The 18,529-nt window shown below is 41.0% G+C and overlaps 1 long non-coding RNA gene across 1 annotated transcript in view; it reads right to left on the reverse strand.

Annotated features, from left to right (window-relative positions):
- Nucleotides 1-14,997: 14,997 nt before the first annotated feature.
- The window catches only part of LOC111096912, a 78,576-nt gene continuing 75,044 nt past the window's right edge, over nt 14,998-18,529 (reverse strand). Inside the window, exon 4 of the long non-coding RNA XR_005361717.1 lies at nt 14,998-15,121. This is a non-coding gene — a long non-coding RNA (uncharacterized LOC111096912). The remainder of the gene's footprint in view (nt 15,122-18,529) is intronic.

The following is an 18,529-nucleotide window of genomic DNA, read 5'->3' on the forward strand; positions in this document are numbered from 1 at the left end:
TGCATGCCTGCAGCACATCTTATGCCATGCCAATGTGTCTTATCTCACAAACACATTCTGATAGCACCTGAACCCAAAATTATTATAAGAGCTGAGAAGCATTAAGTCAAGTTCAACCTCAAAGCTCATGACAGAGAAGTACCTCTCCAGACGCATTGTCTTTATACCAACACATCATCATTACTTTCCCAACCCTCTTTCATCTACCATTTTGTTGGCATTTGTGCAGCCATCCTCCTAATAACCCAAACACAAAATTCTATGGTCATCTTTGACCTCCCTCTCTTCTTCACTCAAGTTTTATGTCTATCTTCACATATCACTGGCAACTGTTCTCTCCTTTCCATTTTCACAAAATACATCCCGTACATTTTGGCCTCCAGCATCTTCACCATGTTCTATCACTGCAGTGCCCCCAAATGATTTTTACAATCCACTTCTTGTCCTCCGAATCCACCATGCAGCCAGAGTAACTTCATAAACAGAGTTAGGTCAAACTGCCTGTCTCCAAAATGTCCAAAGTCCCCTTTGTACAAGATATATTTGCATGGCATTGGGTGCTTCCATTTTACAAACCATCTCTCAACATTTCATTGACAAGTACCCCCCTTTATTTACTTTATTTATTTTTACTACGCTCTCCACCCCAAATGTGCCTCCATTGTTTTCCACTTGTCTTGGTGGCATTACATGCTGCACAGCATTTTTAAAGATTTAAGAATTCGTAAGTAGAAAAGTATTATCTTCACCACCATCAAAATCAAAGCCCTTCTCAAATGTCACATATTCTCTGATGCCTCTATTAAATCCCTTTTACTAAACAGAATTTCTCTCTCTTTTGACCTCTTATGGAAGGTTTCAAGACAATCTGTGTTGTATTAGCGTTCGTTACACTCGTATCTTAACTCCCCTATCTGAACATAAGCCCTCTGAAGGCAAAAGCAATGCCTTATTCATCATCACACCCCTCATATCTCCTAGCAGAGTGCCCTGCTCCATAAATGTTTACTGAGTGATTGGATAAATAAACAGACTTAGAACTCACACCCTCTTAGCAAACTGGAAATAGATGGAGAATATGGAATATCAATGGGAGGCATTGCTCCAGCTGCTGCTACAACACTGTTAATTACACAATACTTTTATTGAGCAATTCGGTGGTAATTCTTGCAGCTATTCCTCCTTAATAAGATCCATTGTGCACCATAAAATAGTAACTGGGACGCAGTTTGTATTCCACATACATCACATTTCTCTTTAGCAGGTTCTTCTATATCCATAATCTTATCATTATTACTATTACCCTCAGAAGACAGTTGACTTGCATTAATCAGGCCTGCTGCCATTCCCTTGCCAGATTTTCTGCAGTTTTATTGTGCTTTTGGACATTTTAATTAACTTGAAAAATTAATTTTAAAATCTTACCTTATTAATGCTCTGCCCCCTTGGAAATCCCTTCTTCTTGTTTATTATCACTGACCACTTGAAGATGAGGTCATTAGTGATTAAAGCTCCAGAGAACTTCCACACCATCTTGCTGCAGACTCTATGCTGTTTTTAAGTGGGATGAGAATAATAATCCAAAAATTGAAGGTGGGGGGAGATTTCTGTTGCTTTGGGAGTTTAAAGACTTATTTCAATTATGCCATAACATTTATTCCTCAACTATCTGCTCTCTACTGAAGCTCAACAATGTTAGTTTATTAATGCCATCTACAGAGCTGAGGGTCTTTTTTTTTTTCTTTTTTTTTTTGCCCACTTGACAAGCTGAAATGAATAAGACAACAGACTTGATAACTCAAGAATATAGACACATTGCCAAATACCAGAACACATCAGAGAAAACTAGCTTCTTGATCCTTCATGCTCTTTCTGGGAAATATAAAGGGATAGTCGCTGAACACAAGTTCTTCATTCTCTGAACAAAAAAATGGCAATATCTCACAGCTAACTGCAAAAAGTTGGTAGTGGCTTCCTGGTTACTATTAGTGGGGGTGTGAGGCTATATCAGGATCTTCCACAAGGAGTGTCCTTATCAGTAAGAGCTGCCTCCCAGGTGCATAGGACGAGTGAATGACAGACAGCCACATGTCTGCCTTTGCATTATAAACATTCAGTACTCTTTTTGTATAATTTATAATAGTGATTTTTGACTTTTGATTATGAGAATCTAGTCTTAATTTCATAAATAGGACAGACTTTCATATAATCCCATATTTTCTGTTGATACAGAAAATATATGATAAAAAAGCTAGTCTGAATTCAGTAACTACTTTACATGAGTCTTCATTTTATCAATACTAACTACCCCTATATATATTTAGAATACGTGGTCCATGCATGTACAGGATGTTTTGTTTATTGAGTTTACAGACAGTCCTTGGTGTGCATATATGTATTGTGTACTCTTTGTATTAACTCTGTACCAGCCCCACCCCACTCCTCCTCCTCCAGCCAAAGCTCAGATGTTCACAAAGTGGTAACCCCTCATTTTAGTCATACAACTCAAGAAATGAATATGCAAGCCAAAACACTTACATGGAGGTTTACTTTCAAACATTTCCTTTTTTAGTGGTTTAAAACAAAAATCATTTTATTTATCGAACATTTTCAAGATAGGGCTTATTTTGCCCTGATTCCATTTAAAATGCCTGCAGTTTTATATAATAACAGAAAGGTAGAGAACTACTTTTTTCTGCTGCCTCCAGCCTGTGCTCCATTAACCAGCTAACTAAGGTATCTGTTGACAGGAAAGAACAGGCGCTGGTTTGTTACAAGGGTATTTTAAGGATGCGGAGTAATACGACACACATTTGCGAAGAGCTCAGCCTACTTCCCTTCAAGTCATTTACTAGCTGATTGTCTGAAGTAACTCACCTTCCATCTCAGAGCCTCAATTCTTTTTTTCCTTTTTTATTCATTCATGAGAGACAGAGAGGCAGAGACACAGGCAGAGGGAGAAGCAGGCTCCAGGCAGGGAGCCCGACGTGGGACTCGATCCTGAGACTCCAGGATCACACCGTGGACTGAAGGCGGCACTAAACCGCTGAGGTACCCGGGCTGCCCCCAGAGCCTCAATTCTTGCACATGTAAAATGGAGATAGTGCAAGTACCTAGGTCATAAGGCTACTGAGACTATTAACTACATCTCTAGAGATTAGCCCGATGCTAGGAACATGCCAGGTACCTAATAAGATCAACCGATAACAGGGGCTTACAGTAACAATAGTAATGGGAGGGGTGGAGGACGCATAGCTGGGCCCCAGGGAAACAATAGGAGTCAGAATCTCCAAGTCTGTCTCCAGGAGCTGCAGAATTTCTTGCCCTTATGATTAGTTCCCTTTGCTATAGACTGTCTTCCCCTTGGCCTCTTCTTTAATTCTGCCTCAACACTTCCTAAAAGGAAATTATACCGCTAGAAGATCCATGGGGGTAGGCATGTGGTTGATTTTGCTCCCTATAGCTTCATACAATGCCAGGCACATATTAAGTCCTCTGTCAATCAATATTGGCAGCATGTGTGGGTTCTCATGCCACCCACTCTGAATACAACTCTACATGATCTTATTAGTGCCAGTAACGCAGCACCATCTGTGTGACTCAGTGTCTGTTTTTAACAATATTTTCCAGGGAAAAGAATATGATTGGCCTAAACCTGGGTCAAGTACCAACTATAATCAAGTCAGTGGGAGCTAGATAGGCAAGATCACATATGGCTGCCCATTCTAGAAGAAATTCTCTAAGAAGAAACGGAAATGAATAGAGCTTTATGAGCATCTTTTGTTTATAGAGTATAAAAATTCAGAAGAAAGATAATTTAGGGCTGGCAAGATGGATTAGTCATGGCTTCATAGACTAAGTAGTATTTCAGGTGGGTTCTGAAGGATAGATAAAGTTTTGATAGGAGGATTGTTTTCCTATGTATGTTTATTAAATTTTGCTTAATATTGTACAGTGAGCTAAATCACACTCTACCATTCTGACACAATTTTTGTTTAATTTCTATTGTGTACAAAGCCCTATAGTAAACAGTTAGAAATACAAAGACATATGAGCAGGTCCTGCCTTTAGGATCTTTCAATTGGTTGAAGGGAGACCTAGACATATGAAAGCAGGAGCTCTAGGAGCTAAAAAGGTGAAGAGAGCCTTTTAGGCTAGAACAAGAGTAGAATTGGCTTCCTCTAGAAGGTGTGACTTGTGCTAAGCACTGGCTAAGTGTGATTAGGCAGAGAAAATGAAGAGGGAGTATTCTTTCTTCATGGCTTACCAAAAAAACAAAACAAAACAGAACATTCCCAACCCCATTGTCCCTTCCCACCTCCATCATAGAACCTGAAAGAACCACATGCTCACCTTCCCAGCCTCACATTGTCTCCAGCCAATGAGACACAAGTGGAAGATGATGGGGCTTCTTGCTCTGCTTAATAAAGGTACAACCTTCACTGGAGCCCTTCTGACTTGAACAAGGATGTGATGCTTAAGATTGCAGTGGTGTTCCTACAGCAGTGAAGCTCTTTGTATGAGAGAAGTGAGCTCCTTCATATGGACCCAGGCACACAAATCTGAGGAATCCCCCCACTTTAGGTCTTTCTTTTGAAAATTTGTCAAAACTTATTTTATGATCCTGTGGTTCAGACTAAATGTTTGTGTCCTCTCAAAATCCTTAAGTCTTAACACCTAATGTGATAGTATTTGGATGTGGAGCGCTTGGGAAGTAATCAGGCCATGAAGGTGGAGTCCTCACAAAAGGATTACAGCCCTTATAAAGAGACCCCAGAGAGCCTCCTCACCCCTTCTGCCATGTGAAGTTACAATGATAAGACAGCCATCTGTGAACCAGAAGCAGACTCTGCTGTGAGTCTGCCAATGCCTTAATCTTGGACTTCCCAGTCTCTAGAACTGTGAGGAATAAATTTCTATTGTTTATTAACCATGCAGTCCATGGCACTTTGTTATAGCAACTTGAACAAACTAAGCCATCCTAAATGTTTAATTGTTTCCATTCCAAACTTAGATCCAGGCTTTCCTGAATAAATGAACACAAGCTGTCAACTGCCACTTGGTAACTTGGTATTTCTTTCATGTTTTACTAGAAATGGATGCTCTCCTCTCAAAGAGTCTCCCTCACCACATCAACACACCTTCCCTAACTAGGTCTGGTCCTAAGCATTCGTTGATGAGCACTCTAATCGTGACTCATTACCTTTCTTTCTACGTATGATTTTTAAGGAAGAAATGAAAAGGCAGAAATGGCTTATTAACTTTGAGGAGGGCAGAAAAGAATGACTAAATCTGGCTCAAAAATATGGAAAATTGGCCATGCATTCACTATTGGGTGACTCACCCGTCACCATGATACACCGACTTCATCTTAATCTCCGGAATCAATGAGCTGAGAAAAGTGAGAATTTTAATAGAAACTGGAAATAATTTCCACAGTGAGGGGCCCTGTGCTTTTTTAGGATCCTGATTGTCTCCATCATCAGATACTAAGTGTATAGGAGCTGGTATCATTTTATGGGATGGAAAAAAGATGAAGCAGGAGAGAGTTTAGATAATGAATGAAACTCATCTAGAAATTTTCGCAAAGACAAAGTCAAATCAGCAATTACTTTTGAGTACATAATCAGGACTGGGACCTAGGGTCTCAGAGCCCCCATCATCCAGAGCAGACAGGAAGAGAGGAAAAACCAACATCTTGATGTTCACCCTCACTCTAGACTTTCACAGGTGACTGGCTGCCAGGCCAGTGGCAAGACCCAGTTGGGCCAGTGTTGAAGGCTTGTTTCAGGACATGAGCTGGTCCCATCCACATGACTATGGTAGTGGAATGTAATAGCTCTGGAATCAGATACCAGCTCTTCCACGTCCCAGCTGTGTTACTATGAGTCAGTTACTTAATTTCTGTGAGGTAATGGCACTTTTCCATCTGTAACATGGGGCTGTTTGGATGAATTGCTGCAATGCATCTAAAATAATTAGTGTGGCATGTGACACGTTATAAGAACTCAACAAATGCTGTCTCTTATTACATTGCTATTGTTGTTGTTGTTATGACCAGTGGGTCCAGAGGTGTCTCTCATATCCAGATGGCACTTGGTAGATACTGAGGGAATGAATGAATGAACAAACAAGTGAGCAAACTAACGCAGGAATAAACAATAGGAGAATTGTCACAAGCAGTACACAGCTAACTGTGGGTTCAGTGAATTCTGAGGTAAATCATTTTCTTTAAGCCTCATTTCTCTTTTTTAAAAAACTGTTCATTTTTAAATCAGCCCCAATATTACACTATGCAGATTTTTCTAATATACTTCTGGAACAAAACTCCTTTTAATATCCAAAATATTACAAGCATGATGTTTAACAAATATAGGGTTACTTAGAAATGGGAAGCAGCTTTTATTAATCCTCAATGTAGGGGAGTCTGTTTAAAATTCTGTTACGATTTGTTGAGGGCTAAGAACTCAGCTTGTCACATTCACCCAGGGAGTATAGCTCTTAAGGAGTAAATTAAAAATTGGATACACATCTTTGAAGAGACTGCGTATCTTTTTAAAATATCTGTTGATATCTACTCACATAGAAGAGTAAAGAGAAGATCTGCAGAGCTTGGCCAATGCCCAGCAGGTCAGGAGTGGGAGGAGGTACTTCAAAGGAGGGCTATGTAGAACTGTCTGGTAAGCTCAGAGTGAGTAATTAACATCAGCAGCATTCTAAGCAAAAGTGAAGGTCAAGGTGGTGTAGAGGATCAGACAGCTGACAAAAATGACCTGGGACAACCAAATAATAGGAGAAGCATAGATATTTCAGTCTTGGCCCATCAGAGCAAAAATTAAGTTAGCAGCAGGGAAGTAATCACTCTTAGGTACTTTTCTAAACATATCACCCAGGTACTATGTAGATTAGAGATAGGAAATGAGATATGTGTGTTGTTATCTAAGTAAAAACTATCTTACCTTTAAAGGAAACACGTTTGTGGTTTTAGCCTGGCATCATTTCTTGAAACCTGGATCTGCTTATTCAGTGATTCTGTCTCCCAGTTAAACCCACAGTAGGGGTCAGCTTTTAACTTTTGACTTGGACCAACCCAGAGTGCTTCTTCCAGTTACCTACCTAACGATAGCCTTGGACTTCACTTCTGCCAAGAGCCATCTTCTAAGACCAAAAGCACAGCATGTTCAAGAGATGGTAAGTATCCCTGTGTGAGTAGATTATAGAATGCCCAGGAATAGGGAATAGATGGTAAGGCTGGAAGGGATGATAGAAGCCCGTGAGGCCATACTAAAGAATTTAACCATAGGTGGTAGGCATGAGTGAGGTTTGGTCTTTGTAGTACCAGATCATATTCCTTTCTAGAAGAAGCTTTACGAATCTATTGTTTGTACACAAGATATTGTTTAAAGGCTTTTTTTTTTAAATGCAGTACCTAATGTGAGAAACAGTAAAATGTCATTTTTAGTTTATTAGAAGAGGGATCGGTAAAGAGAGAGGGAGAGAGAATCTTGAGCAGACTCCATGCCCAGAGTGCAGCCTGACCCAGAGCTCAATCCCATGACCCGGAGATCATGACCTGAGCCAAAATCAAAAGTTAGACACTCAACCAACTGAGCCAGCCAAGTGTCCCTTACTTTTTATCATTATATATTTTATTATAACTTCTTTTATCCACGTGTTTGCCTCCTAATAAGGGCGTGTTTTCAACTTATACCATATATGCTCACATACTTGACTCTTGATTTTATTGCCTCCCTCATTTAGACAAGAAAATATATTTTTCTGTAAAATTCTACACTGCTCCTCTTTCACCTAGACAGATTCTCCTCTCCCATGAGTACAGTCTTATGGTTGTCCAGGTCCCTGAACCCCCAACACCATCCATCCCAGTGCTCACCACTAATATTTCACCTGAAATATTTTGGAGCTTTGTGGTTAGTATTATGAGACAAAGAACCTGATTAAGCCAGTGTGAATCAGGGCCTACATGTGGTCACAAAACCCTCCTTCCAGCCACAACCAAAGGATTTGTGTGAAGAACGGGGCACAGGCTCATCATGAACCGCAAGTATGCCCACTACCTCCCTTTTTCAAACATGAGTGCTTCAAGGCAACATTTACTTGTGGGGGCAGTTTTGTAGATGCTAAAGAACTAATAAAAAAAAAAAGAAACCCATGAATACAATTTGATTCTGACTAAATTGTCGCCAATTGTGGTTTAATTCTGAATGAGCATTCATCAGTTAACCAAGGAGAAGAGACATAATAATTCAAGGGTAAGTAGTAAGATGGACCATAATTTAAATTATTATCTGATTAAAGTCTTAGGTCTGAATTAAAGTGATAATATCAAGGGAAAAGAGGGTGTTTTGAAAAGAAATCTAGTTTACCATTTGTAATCAAGACTTATTGGGGTTTCCATACCTCTTAAGAGCTAGATGAGATGTCTCTGCATTCTACAGATTCTCAGCTATTGCAGAGTATAGGATCCAGGCCCAAGGAGGAAACTAGAAAGGACTTAAGTAGAGAACCAAGGCCTACATCAAGGGGTGTAGGACTCAGGATGGGGCCGTAATATTAGGAAGATACTAGGCAGACACAGAATATTAGACAGAAGCTGAGGCCTGCAGCTAGTATGAGAAGCAGAGTGTAGTGCACTTGAGTGTCCCAAGCTTGCTCTGGAAGTCTAAATCCTGAGTCTAGTTGGCAGCAAAGGAGATGTGGAGCTGCAGCAGGAGTGATGAGGAAGGGGCAGATGGAGGCACATATGGGGAAGCCCCCAGGCCTGGCTGAGCCACTGGGTACCAAGAGGGTGACCTTTGCACACACCCTCACTGGATAAGAATGGAGATAATTGAGTCATAATGGCTACCGATCTATGTCTTGGCTTAATTAGGAAGGCCTCAGCAGCAGGAGTGATCCTCAGTGTAGTGGTGAAGGGATGATGGAACCAGTAGGAGAAGATGAAAGAGCAGGAAGAGGATAATCCATCCTCTGCTTCAGAACTCGAGTTTGGGGGCATATCTGGAATCCCTGCTGCTTCTCAGGTGTTCTTGGGACTCAAAAATCATTTGATGCTCAGAATGACTCTAGGACTCAAGTTTTACTCAGGTCGTGGAGCATCAGGATCAGGGTGGTGGATACAGATCCAAGCCTCAGTGGGCTCAAGGTCCAGAGGAGGATAAGAGTGTGCAGGAGCTTTACGAGCTTAGAATAGTTAGCACCATCGAAGGTGTAGTTTTAGCTACAGACACCCATGTCCAGCCTAGGAACCTAAGAATCATTTAGAAAAATGTTTTTTTTTTGAGAGAACTGTGTCTCTATTTCCAAAGTAAGGTATCGCCAAATGAAACTTTCCTTCTCCTGCATACGCACAACACCATGCATGTCATGAGGGATTTTTTAGCTCATGAGGAGAAAACTGAAAAGAAATGATATTGAGTTTGGTTTCGCCCAGCATGGCATTATTTCTCACTGAATAATCGAGGTTTGGGGAAATTGATGTCAGTTTATTGTTTATAGTTATCCTGTTTGTGCCGTGGGGCCAGACGATATCTTTGTGGTTGGGCATGTGACTCTACCTGAATAGAATGAACATTCATAGGGGGGCAATCATTTTAAGAAAAGGTCAACCTGAGACCAAAAAATATATAGAAACCAGGAGGTCAACCTCATATAGGGAAGAAGGAAAACACTTATTTCTCTGAATCTGGAAATCCATTGGGATTAATAATGACGCGTGGAGGGATAGAAACATGTTGGGAGGGGCACCTCGGTGGCTCAGTGGTTGAGCATCTGCCTTTGGCTCAAGTTGTGATCCCAGGTCCTGGCATTAGGTCCCTCATCAGGCTCCCCATGGGGAGCCTGCTTCTCCCTCTGCCTATGTCTCTGCCTTTCTCTCTGTGTCTCTCATGAATAAATAAAAAAATAAAATTGTAAAAAAAAATAATAACTCTCATTAAAAAAAAAAAGAAACATGTTGAGAGCTGGAGACAAGCTATCTTTAGTCATATGGAGGTAGACAGAGAGCTGACCTAGCAAAGAACCCTACAATGGGTCTGGGCATGGGTCGCTGTTGTAAATAATTCTGGTGTGCTTCCCTTTACTATTAATCAAGATGACTCTGGGTGTCTCCTAATAGAAACACAATTCAAACTAGCTTCAGCAAAAATATAATTTATGGACTTACAGAATTTCAGGAATTGCAAATACCCAAACTGAAAAGGCAGAGATGGAGGTGGAGTTCAGGGACATTTGAACCCAGGGATCCAGACACCTCCAAGACTTCTGTCCTTCATCACCACTTTTATCTACATTATGACTTTATTCTGTCTCAGCAGTTATTTCTTTTTTTTAAAGATAATTTATTTATTTGAGAGAAAGAGAGTGATTGAGAGAGGGAGAGAGAGCACAAGCAGGGAGAGGGGCAGAGAGAGAAGCAGACTCCTTGCCAAGCAGTGACCCTGGGATCATGACCTGCGCCAAAGGCAGCCGTTTAACCAGCTGAGCCACCCAGGGCCCCTCTCTCATCAGTTAATTTCTTCATGCAGTGGTAAATATGGCCACCATGGGCTCTTGAAATTTACATTTGAAACTATTGCTTTCAAAGAGACAGCCTGGACCTCTCTCTTTGCCCTAAGAAAGGATTCTTAGTGACCTAGTTTGGATCATGTGTCTTTCACTGAACCAATCAATTGAGGCCAAGGGTGGTGGGCACTGTTCCAACTACCACCTCTTCGAGTCACTCTTACGGTTTTATGGTTCACATAGCACTCATGATGAGCTGAACTTAATGCTATCTACTATCTGTCTTCCTGATTGGCATGTAAGTTCTCTGAGAATAGACACATTTCTGATTTGTTGACCACTGTATTCCTAGCACCAAAACAATACTTCAGTACATAAGAGCTACTCAACAAACACTTCTGAATTAACACATCATAAACCCAGTCAAAAATCAAGCCATATGTGAAATTCATGAGCCATTAAAAATCGTGTCTTGAAGAAAATTGCTATGCCAAGCAAAAAAGAAATGTATATAAAACTCCATTTCCAATAGAACCTGAATTATAAATAAGCATAACTTTAAAGCACTATGTCTCAAATGGGAGGGGTAAAGTGAGCAGGAACTCATCAGACTATAGAGCTTGCCCACTCATTTCATGCAAAGGAAATGAAAAAGGTAACCAAAGTCAGAGGGAGGCTGTGCCCTGCTGTCCTCTTGGGCCCCTGGTAGGGTTGCCAGATAAAATACAGGAGTCCCAGTTATATTTTGTTTTCAAATAAATAACAAATAATTTTTTGTAGAAATATGTCCCAAATACTACATAATAATACTAAAAAATTATGCATCATTTTTCTGAAATCCTAATTTAGCTGGGTATCTAGTATTTGTATTTGTAAATCCAACAACCCTAGTCCTTGGGGGCCCCAGTGCCCACCCAGAGGGCCACAGAAGTACTGAAATAGCAGTGTGGCATGGAGAACAAGGTCAGGAGATAGGATCTTGGGTCTTCCTGGGCTTCTGGTTGACACAGAAGGAATGCTCCAGCGGTTCCTGCATGCTCACAAGGGAAGATGCAAATGGTGGCCAGCATCCCTGCCATGAGGAGCTGCAAGGTGACCTGGAGTGGAGGCTGAGGAGTGGGATGAGTAGGCCAGCTGCAGAATGACCTGTGACCAAGACTCAGAGGGTCTGTGGCATGGTAGAGCTGAGGTAGGGCTGAGCCAGCAGAAGACCCCAACCCTGACCAAGCCAAATGGACTTCTCCTGAATCACACTAGCTCCTACCTCTTAGCTAACTCTAACAGCATGCCAGAAAAGACAACAGATATCTTTGCAGAGGCCAAAAGAGTTCCCAAGGAGCACACAAAGACCAGCCCTTAGATCTTTCCCAGTCACCATGAAGCAACCCTGGTAAGCAGTTCAAAGCTTGGTGTGGTGTGCATGTATCCAAAAAATGGTGATTCTAGCTAAGTTTACCATCTCTCTGCCATAAGTGAAAATGCAGACATCAGAGAAAAATGAAAACCAATAACGAAAATGAGGAACATTGCCCCCCCCCTTTTTTTTTTCATTCTGAATATCTATACATAAAAAAATAAGAGGGAAGAGAATTCTTCTTCAGGAAGGACTTGATCTTTCAAGATAACCCTTCTCTGGGCCTTCCTTTGTTTGTGAAAAGTAAAGTACCCTGAATCATAGGGTGAAAAGATAGAATCAAGAGAAAAATTAGAATGTTCCCTGTAACAAAGTAATCAGAATTTTAGAACCTTCTCCTAAGGAGCTAAAGCTTTGAGAGACCTGTCTGAGAAGTGGGCTGAAGCCAGGAAGAAGGTCCAGGGAATATGATGAGAAGCTGAGGCCTAAGGAAGAAGTAGCCTGTGAGAAATAGTCCCCTGTACAAGATGTCTGAGGAATGTTTAAACACAGTGGTGTCTAATCTTCAGCTGTAACTTATTCTCTGTTCTGGGCAGGGATATAATCTAACTTCCCCTCCATTAACTGAAAGCCAGGAAAATCCATTAAACACAAAAGTCTATGGTAGGGTCACTGGAGACTTAAAGGATTGACAGTGAAGAGACGAGTTGCACTGCAGATTCTGCAGTGTGCTACGTGCACACCCATGCACGGTGACCCTAACTGATCCAGGACTGGAAATGAAGAAATCTTCCTTCTCCCCTAAGTACTAGAGAACAAGATGATCCTCAAGAGGGAGGGCAAGGAAGGCTAAATTGTATTATTACCTGGATTAATGAAGGAATAAAATATATCAAACCGTGAATAGTGATTATCTTTAGGTGCTATGAGGGATGATTATTCTTTTCTGTTTAATGCTATATTGTGCAATGAATCTGCCATGAGGGAAAATGATTAAGAATCAAAGAAATTATGATACAACCGGCAAACAGTGGTGATGGAATGGCATGCCCAGCCTCTCATCCCTGGACACCAGCTGGGGTCTGAGTCAGCTGATGCTCTGCCTGCCTTGGTTGTGCCTGGCTCAGGAATTGGGAGGTCTGAACCCACACCTGGAAGGTGCCAGTGCCCTAGGAAGAAGGAGAATGCCTGCAGGGTGGTGGTGGGTGGGAGAGTAGGACTGTGGCTGGGGAGACAGACTCAGCAGCAGAACTCGAGCAGAATACCTGTGTCAAGCAGCTGTGCTGAGATGTGTCCTTCACTATCGCAGACACTCACCACACTGCCTCTCAATCTTGAGCAAAATGTCAAGAAATGAGGAGGTGTTTTCATATTTTTATCTAATGTCTCTCTGGAATGTACTTTCATTACTCTTTATAAAAATTTTACATTTCAAAATTAGCAGGTTTTTTAATCATGCCATTTTTCTCTCTAGAAGACCTTAGAGGGTATGCAGTACCGCTTCCTCTCTTTACAGATTGCACACTTGAGCCTCAGAGAAGAAAAAGGATGAAACCAGGATTACATAGTGCATTAGTCAGGATCCTCCAGAGAAACAGAACCAACAGGATGTGTATATAGAGAGAAAGAGATGGATTTTAAGGAATTGGCTCATGTGATTATAGAGGCTGGCAAATTCGATGTCTGCAGGGTGGGCTGGCAGATTGGAGCCTCAGAGAAGAGCTGACACTGCTGTTCAAGCCTGAAGGCCATCTGCTGGCAGAGTTCTCTCTTGTTTTGGGAAGGTTAGTCTTTCCTCCCATCTAGACCTTCAACTGATTGGATGAGGCCCACCTGTGTTATGTGGGCAATTTGTCTTACTCAAAATCCACTGATTCACATGTTAATCTCACCCAAAAATAACCCTATTGAAATATTAAGAATACTCTTCCACCACATATCTAGCCCATCCAAGTTTATGCCTGAAAACAATCATCACACATCAATAGTTAGAAGTAGAAATGGAATTAAAACCCAAATCTCCCAATTTTCAGAAAGCTCACTCACTCCATCATGTGGCCTCAATAAGACTTAGACTAAAAAAAAAAAAACTAAATTCTGGAGTCTTAAAATTTTCAATGCAAGAAGCTAGGGGTAGTGAAACATTATGCTTAACAAATGTATTCATTTATATGCTTTAAGTGATTTTCCCTAGCAATATGGCTACTTGGACACATTTCAAACCAAGAAAGAAACAAAACATAATTTAGAGAGAATGAATCCATGACCCCAGCTCTATAAATCCCACATAGCATCCCAACCCCACCATAAAATAACATTAATAAAATATTTTTGCAGCCCTTTGAGAGCCATAGATATTAGATCCAGAATATCGTGAAATACCAGACAGTGAGAGGTATGAGCACCACACGTAAGCTCAGGACAAGTTCCTCAGACAGCCACTTCTCGTCATTAATCCTGAATGTGCGAGGTGATTTCTTATTGGAGGAGGAGCACATTAGTGTTCACATTTTCCACTTCCCTTGTATTTCAGTATTAGCGCTTTGAATTGTACCTCCTACAGTCTTTTTTTCTTCATTAAAGGGAAGAGAGAGGATGTAAGCTTTGAACTTAACACCTCATTGAGAAGGCTACATTATAGGAGGAGACTTCCCTTCGCTGCTCTAACTTACTGGAAGAATGTTTTATTAGCTGAAGAAGTAAAACTACCACTCTTTAAGATTCTCACCATATTTCTCCTACAATAACATCATTACCATAGCAAACTATGGATTTCAGTTCAGTATCATCTTTCTTCAGGATTTAGGTAATGAATCCATTTGAAAACTCTATATGCATTGGGAAGTATTTGGAGACTGCCATGAATTCAAATCTAGACAGATACAAGAATTAACAAGTACTTGTATTGCATTCAGCTCAGGAATGTTATCAAGAAGGAAGCAATTGCTGAGAGGGACAGACCAGTAGCTGAGAAATGAATTATAAGGCTGCCATTATACCTTTAGAACAGCCAACATACGAGATCTCGGGGTAAAATGGCAAGCCATTCTGTCTTCAGGACGGTGGACTCGGTTAGGCAATGTCTTAACCATAACAAAATACTACAGAACAGGTGGCTTCACCAGCACAAAGGTATTTATTTTCTCACGGCTTTAGAGGCTGGAAGTCCAGATCATGGTGCCAGCAGGATTGGCTTCTGATGAGACCTCTCTTCCTGGCTTATAACCAGCTGTAGAAACCCCCCTGTGCACAAGCAGAGAGAAGGAAAGAGAGAGGGAGAGAGAGGGATCAATCTGTGGTGTCCTAACAGATTAAGCCCCACTCTTAGGACCTCATTTAACCTAAATGACCTCCTTAAAGGCTTTGTCTCTCAGTACAGTCACATTGGGGGTTAGGGCTTCAACATATGACTTTTGAGGGTGACACAATTCAATCCATGATTCACGCAATATTAACCAACCTAAAAGGTCTTTTTCAATTCTTTCATCCTTATGCAGAGGACTTTTTCTTTCCCTCTTCCCCTTGCATTTTCTCCTGCTCCTCCTTCTCTTTCTTCTCATTTTGTTTTCCTATCAGATACAGATTAGATGACCTCATGGTAAAACAGAAAATGGTTTTCTTCTGTTATTTTTTTAATGCACTGAGTATTCAGGATCCTTTTTTTAATGCAAAGGAAATGATTCACAGTTATCTCAAAAGAACCCAAAACATATTTTTCTAAATAGTCTCAAGAATTTTTGCTTGCTCTGACCAGATCCAACTCAACATGGTGGTAAAAACATAAGCTGGAACATATACCAGACCTGACTTCCGGGGAGTTACTTCTTACATGTATTTAACTGCTGCAAATTCAACCATAGGCACTTGAAGGGTGGGTGAAGGGTGGGGTGGGGGAACATAGTCTCTACAATGTGATTCCTAAACACTAGTCATTCAGAATACCTGACATTCAACCAAAAAAAAGTAAAATGTTCTGACTAGGAAGGAAAAAAACAATTTTTTAAAAGATTTTATTTACTTATTCCTGAGAGACACAGAGAGAGACAGAGACAGAGGCAGAGAGAAAAGCAGACTTCCTGCAAGGCGCCCAATATGGGACTTGATCCCAGGACTTCAGGATCACGCCCTGAGCCAAAGGCAGATGCTCAACCACTGAGCCACCCAGGCATCCCTAGGAAGGAAGAATTTACCATAGGTAGACTTGTTACAGCAGAGGATGCGCTAAGACATCTATGCTACATTACATGGGCAACTTAAAGTGTTTTCAAAGATACTTCTGACTCTCTGATTTTCCCTAGTAACCTGTCCTCAAAAACTAACTCCAAAAGGAGACTCAATTTTCAAATGTATCATGACAAGGTTTAAAGAAGAAAGTCAAAGTTCCACTGGCCAGTACCAAAAAGATGAATCCAATCTGCCCCAGTAAAGAGGAGAAGGGACGGACGGGATCTCAGGCAGAGAGAACAGTGTAAGCAAAGGCAAGGAGGCAGGAATGTGGCCAGAAGGTACTGGTACTGGCTTCTCAAAGGAATGTGCTCCGGAATCACCTGGGAACTCATTAACATGCAGATTCTCCTGAGAGTCTGTATGTTAATGAGCTCCCAGGTGGCGCAGCTGCTGGTGAGGGAACCTCACTTTGATGACGGGGCACTTAGAAGATGATAAAAAAAAAATGATAAACTGGAAGGGTGTTTGTCGAGAAGGTAGCGAGACCAAAGGCAGGGCCATTTGTTGAGGTCAGGTTCAAGAGGACCTTGACAACCAGAGCGAGGTGTTGGACTTGTGATAAGTTAATACTCTTGAAATGATCAGGCAAAGGAGCAACCTCAACTATTAGCAGAAAAGTGTTACAAATGTTGTCTGACAGACCTATGCCGGGACCAAGCCGGCAAAGAACAATTCGAGTTAATTAATACAGAAGATTGGAAGAATTTGTGTCTCAAGGAGAAAAACTCCACTAAAGAGGGCAAAAATTTAGAGTGCCAAGAACAGTAAAAACAGCCCACATAATGAGATGTCGCTGCAACTTTAATGTTCAAAGGCCCTAAAATAGGTTGTAATCTACTTTTAATAAATATCTTTGAACAAACAATCATAATAATCTCTCTCCGAAGTTTGAAAAAGAATTGCATTTATATTAGAAATACTGAACTGCTCTTCCAGAAAGCACTTCCAAGAAACACCACGATGGGCAAATATTTATACACCAGTTGGTTCAAAAACCTGAAATATCTCTCCTACGGAAAGGACCAACAGTTACAAAATTAACCATAAAGGCAGAGAAAATTCGAGTCAAATACAGATTTTTTTTTAAATCCTGTATTCTATGTCAAGAACAACACAGGCAGGAAGAAAAAAAATGCAAAACTGAAATCAGATCCTTGTCATGATTTTGCTACCAATTGTTTGGCAGAACTGCTTTTTTAAAAAGCTGATTGGTACTTCAAGGCGCATTGTTTGGGCCCAACTCTAGATAAAGATAAACATTCAGGCTTCCGGGGACTGGAATCACAAGAGTGACTAGCAAAGTTCATAGGAACCGAAAGACCCTGGTGCCAATTAAGAACCATACATCCCATCACAGCAAGAAGGGAAGCTATTGAATAATTGAATAATCTCAAGCCATTCCAAAGGAGAATAAACAGATGATGGCCGGATCCCGTGGAGACTGGATGGGGCTGTGTGCATGGGAGTGCTCTATATTCTCTTCATACTTTGATTAATTATCCAGCTGTGCAACTGTCATTATCAAGGATATCTGTGAATCATGTGGCTCCGACAGTAACCAAATCTGGCTGTTCCTTTCATTTTTTTTTTTTTTCTCACATGGGTAAGCGCCTTGCTGTTTGGAAGAGTTACCTAGTATGTCACTGGAAACAAGCAAATGCTCCATTCACTGCAGACAACAATGGGTCAGTTTTTAGATTGTTTTCCACGGCACTGCCGATATAGACTTGGACAGAGGTACACCTGGTAGATGAGAGAAATATACCCTCCTATACATTGATCTTCCATTGGAAGAAGTTGGGAGAAAAAAAAAGAAGGAGAAGAAAGAGACGTTGGAAAACACTAGGCTTGAGATGAGAATGAGTCTCCTTTTTAAATCTTATTTGCTGACTTGTTTAAAGATTTGTCCTAGGAAGCTCTACCCCATCCCATCATTTTAAAGAAGAGGGAAGACACCTGGGTGGCTCAGTGGTTGAGTGTCTGCCTTTGGCTCAGGTCATAATCTCAGGATCCTAGGATCAAATCCTGCATTGGACTCCCCCCCCGCCCCAGAGAACCTGCTTCTCCCTCTGCCTATGTCTCTGCCTCTCTCTCTCTCTCTGCGACTCTCGTGAATAAATAAATAAAATCTAAAAAAAAAAAAAAAGACCTGAATCTGTGGTTCAGGATTAATAACATAGTTCTCTAAACACTGATTTTCAAAAAATCCAAGCCAAAGAAAACCATTTGAAGTTGTAGAATTTCTACCTCTTTCAACCTGTCACAGGAGGAAAGAAAGGTATGGGGGAGGAGAGGGGAAAGACAGTCTTAAAATAATGTATCCTGTTAATAGTGGCCTATCCTACCCTCACTTGGTAGCTATGGCCAAGGTGACCATGAAAACTTGAGGGAGTTCATTTCCAGTGGATAGACTCCACTGGTCCA

The sequence above is a fragment of the Canis lupus genome, chromosome 7, assembly GCF_011100685.1.
Source record: "Canis lupus familiaris isolate Mischka breed German Shepherd chromosome 7, alternate assembly UU_Cfam_GSD_1.0, whole genome shotgun sequence".
Lineage (NCBI taxonomy): Eukaryota > Metazoa > Chordata > Mammalia > Carnivora > Canidae > Canis > Canis lupus.